At 37.9% G+C, this 5,000-nt stretch overlaps 1 non-coding gene across 1 annotated transcript; it reads right to left on the reverse strand.

Moving 5' to 3' along the window:
- Nucleotides 1-60: 60 nt before the first annotated feature.
- On the reverse strand, nucleotides 61-179 carry LOC133008053 (5S ribosomal RNA). The gene has a single exon (XR_009680337.1). It is a non-coding gene; the product is annotated as a 5S ribosomal RNA (ribosomal RNA).
- Between the last annotated feature and the right edge of the window lie 4,821 nt (nucleotides 180-5,000).

Below are 5,000 nucleotides of genomic sequence, written 5' to 3' on the forward strand. Positions count from 1 at the left end.
GTTTCTCCTTTAAAGCAGCAGCAACCGTTCCCTCTGCTGGTTGCAAAGCAAATTCGAAAAAGCTTACAGCACCTGGTATTCCCAGGCGGTCTCCCATCCAAGTACTAACCAAGCCCGACCCTGCTTAGCTTCCGAGATCAGACGAGATCGGGCGTGCTCAGGGTGGTATGGCCGTAAGCGAAAGACTCAACCCACAATACCTTATTTATACATGTGAACCACCACCACCATCATCAAATCATGACAATTATCAATCATTTCCATCAGTAATAATGTCAGGGTTCCATATCCTTGTTTTCTTAGATGTTGAGTCTTTCCTGCTCTTTGCAAGATGTTTCTCCTTTAAAGCAGCAGCAACCGTTCCCTCTGCTGGTTGCAAAGCAAATTCGAAAAAGCTTACAGCACCTGGTATTCCCAGGCGGTCTCCCATCCAAGTACTAACCAAGCCCGACCCTGCTTAGCTTCCGAGATCAGACGAGATCGGGCGTGCTTTTTTTTTTTTTCTTTTATTATAAAATAAATCAATTTTTATGTACAAGACAACTTGAATTCCAAAGTAACATCACAAAAAAATAAGTAATATCAAATGCAAACAATAACCATCAGCTTTTACCAAATAGGCCCTCCTGCCAAGTATTATGCAAAATTATACATCAGTTTTCCCTTGTGATTGACAGAAATGAAACTGCATCCCTTAACAAAGTGTTGAAATTCTTCCTTTTCATACTTAAAAATTAAACTTATGTCTCTTTTCAACCCCGATACAAAGTAGGCCCAGACAGATATTATTCTTTGTTCAAAATGTGCTAGATTCCTTCTTAGCCATATAGCATATCTAGCGTGACTTAGTACATAGTTTATCATATTTATGTTTATTTTCTCTTTCTTTTCCCATACTCCAAAGAAAACAATTTTTTTCCAGTCCTTTCCCTCAAAGTACTGCTTCCCCCAGTTCTTTTGCAAGAAATCCTTTAACTTCGTGAGAAAGATCTTCAGTTTGTCACACTCATAATACAAATGCATTAATGTTTCCGGATCAGTTTTGCATATATCGCATTCCCTTCTTACATTCTTATTTATTTGGTGTATCACCACATTTGTGTACAGTCTGTTGTGCCGTAATTTAAAGTCATGATCCTGACATTCTATACTATTCTTGCTTACATTCCACTGCTTCCATATTTGATTTCCTTCCATACCTGGGAACACCTTTTCCCAAACCTTTTCCGATGCAGGTTCCTTAAATTCATTTCGGATCAGCGCTTTGTAGTAGTCTTTTACCTTTGAATCACTTAGTGGCCTTTTCTCACCATTATTTTCCATATATAACTCGGGGAACGTTATTTTCCTTTCTATAACCACGCTATTTTCTATCTGCCTCACCCAATCTATTGGTATGCTTCCTTTTATTTTATCATACATATTTACAGTAGTTGTTTCATTCAGTTCTTCGTCATACTCCTTAACTGCGTCTACTATAGCCTGGTCCCTTAGAAACCCAGGTATGAATTCATATAGGCAATCTTTTATTTGCGTTAGTCCGGAATAAAAAAATGTTTTATCCCATAGCATGTTATTGTTCATTTTTATCAATGGGTTACACCATATTGGTTGATTTATTACCTGACTGTATTTTGTGCATTCATATTTAATGTTTATTCTGTATTTCCCCCATGCATCAAACACCTCTTTATAATATCTAGGCACTTTCTCATATATGGAGCTTTTCATTATCATTATTAGACCGTTTTCTTCACATCTTCCATTTTTATATAAATATTCCCTAAACACATTTTTCCATCCATAATCAACCCTATCGTACAGATACTTTTTAACAGTTTTTATTCGTATTGCTTTTTTCTTAATATTCAAATCCACCAATTTCAATCCTCCTTCTTCATATTCCCCTATCAGTGTCTTTTGTGCTATTCTTGCCAGTTTCCCATCCCAAATGTAATTTGTAATTGTGCTGTTTAGCTCTTTGTGCACCCACTCTGGCATGTCTATCACAGTCAAGGCATAGACAATCTTGGATAGTATTAATGCATTTACCACTAAAACCTTCCCCTTTAATTTTAATCTCCTCGGCTTCCACGCATTTAATGTGTTTTTCACTTTATTTATTACCCCATTCCATGTCTCATCTCTCGCCTCCTTTTCTTTCCCTCCCATATTTATCCCCAATATTTTCATATAATCCTTTGAAATTCTAAAAGGTATGTTACAATCACTTTGGCTTATATTTCCGACGTACATTATTTCAGTTTTGTCTATATTTACTTTAGCCCCTGCTGCTCTCCCATATACTTCCATTTTTCCCATTATCCTTTTCACGCTATTCATATTTTTTACCATACAAGTGGTGTCATCAGCATATTGCTGTATTTTGCTTTCACCTCCATTTGGCAATTTTATCCCTTCTATTTTCTTATCCTTCTTTATCATTTCCGCGAGACTTTCTGCAGTTAAGCTGTAAAGTACTGCCGATAGCGGGCACCCTTGCCTCACAGATCTCTCCAATGGAAAGGGATCCGTTATAGCTCCATTTATTTTTATCCTACTCTTTGCATTTTTGTACAATAATTTAATCCAGTTGATTATTCTTTGCCCAAAACCAAATTTTTCTAATGTGCAAAATAAAAAACTATGCTCAACCCTATCGAAAGCTTTATTAAGGTCCATACTTAAAATAATTCCACCCTCCTTCCCCATGCATTCAATTGTGTCCCTTATTGTGCAAATAATGTCCGATATGTCCCTCCCTGGTATCCCGTACGCCTGTGTTGGTGCTATGATTGTTGGTGCTGCTGTTTTTATTCTGTTTACTAATACCTTTGCTAAAATCTTGTAATCTGTGTTTAGTACAGTTAGCGGCCTATAGTTTTCCAGTTTTCTTTTGCTTCCCTTATTTTTATATATGATCGTTATTAGTCCTGTTGCCAGCGACTCTGGTACCTCCTGCTCCTTCTCCATCTCTGCATAAATTATGCTTAAAATTGGGAGCAGCTCGTCGATAAATGTTTTATAAAATTCACTTGTAAGGCCATCTGTTCCCGGACTTTTATTGGTATTTAATGACATTATTGATTCCTTTATTTCTATGTCTTTGATGTTGTCATCACACATACTTTTCTCATCATTTGTTATCGTTTTCTTAATATTACCTAAAACTGTATTTCTATCTTCCTCCTTTGCAATTCCTTTTTTGTATAGATTTTTATAACATGTCCCAACATTTCCAATAATGTCTACAAAATCATTTACTATCTCTCCATTTTCATTTTCTAACTCTTCAATATATACCCTCTCCTGTTTCCTTTTTTCTAATCCCAAAAAATATCCTGTGCATCTCTCCCCCTTCATCGCATATTTCTCCCTACTCCTTGTTATTGCCCCCATACATTTATTCTGTTCATAAACGTCCAGTTTGGATTTCACCTTTATGTATTGTTCTATGCTATGTTTTGGATCCTTATCAATTCTTTCTGCCTCTTCTGCCAGCTCATCCTTCAACCATTTTATTTTCTCTCTTTCTTTAAAAGCCCGGACCTTTGCATATCTAATACTTATTGTCCTTATCTTTTGCTTCAGTCTTTCCCACCATAATCCCTTGTTTCTACATATGTCTATGCTATTTTTTCCATTCTCTATGCAGGCCACTATTTTCTTCCTATATCCCTCTTCCTCTAGGAGAGTATTGTTTAGGCACCACACTCCTCCTCCCCTTCTCTCTATCCCAGTACCAACCTCTATTGACAGGATTGCATGGTCACTGAATGATGTGAATTTATACCCCATATTTTTTATAAGTTTAACCATTGTCTGATGTGCTATACATAGGTCTATTCTGCTTTGTTTTAATTCCCCCATTACTATTTGTCTTCTTGAGTATTCTCTCCTGTTTGGGTTTTCGTTCCTCCATACATCAATTAATTGTTTTTCCTCCAATGTTTTCAGAAAAATCTTTCTTGAAGCATCATTTTTTAATTGCTTCCCTCTTGCCACATCCAACCTTGTACTTTTTAAATTAAAATCTCCCACTATTATACAGTTTCCCACACACCATTTCCCTAAATCCAAGAAAAAAACCTTCCTGTCTGCTTCTATATTTGGTGCATATATATTAATTATTCGGTACTCTATCTTTTTGTATTTAAATTCTATGATTATGTCTCTTCCTTCTTTTCCTTTGTAGATTTCTTTGAGGTTTTCTACAGCATTATTTCTTATCAGGATTGCTACCCCACATGATTTATCCGTACCATGGTTTGTATACATAATGCCTTCCCATTTTGTTTTTATATCTTCCATGATCTGGTCTGTCCAGTTCGTTTCTTGCAGACATAATATGTCATTATTTCTACATTTATTTAATAGTTTTTCAAATTTGCTTTGATTTCTTAGCCCATTTGTGTTGAATGAAATCAAGCTTAACATTAAACATATAATTATGGTTTCATTTCCAACCTTCATTTTGTCCTTCTTTCCTCCTTCTTCCTCCTTTTCTCCTCAGCATGGAGCACAGCTTTCCTTTTCTTTGTGGTCTCCTCCGCCTTTCGTTCCTTCTGCGGTCTGGTTACACTCTCTTCCTCTGAAATACCCTCGATAACCATGAAGTCCATCGCAGTTTTCCTCTCGTCTCGATTTCCATCTCCATGCTGCTTTACTCCAATGCTGCCGGTTCCGTCTGCTGGAGTCTTTTCACAGGGAGCCTTCTCTCCACTCGATTCCTCTCCGGACCGGCTCTCCTCCTGCCTTGTAGTTTCCACCACGTCTCCTGCTGCGACGTCCCTCCGGGTTTGCCGTTCTTGGTTCTGCACCTTGGACTCCACCCCGCTCTCTGGGACGCCCCCTGGGTCTCCCTCCGTCTGCATGTCGTCATCGTCGCTGTCCTCTGTCCATGTCATGCATGGTCCTCCATATGTCTCCTCCTCCTCGCTGTCAGTGCTGTTGCCCTCCTCCTCAACATCGACATCTTCTCTCTCCGCTGCTTTTGGCAC

The sequence above is a fragment of the Limanda limanda genome, chromosome 7 (genome assembly GCF_963576545.1).
Source record: "Limanda limanda chromosome 7, fLimLim1.1, whole genome shotgun sequence".
In the NCBI taxonomy this organism is placed as follows: domain Eukaryota; kingdom Metazoa; phylum Chordata; class Actinopteri; order Pleuronectiformes; family Pleuronectidae; genus Limanda; species Limanda limanda.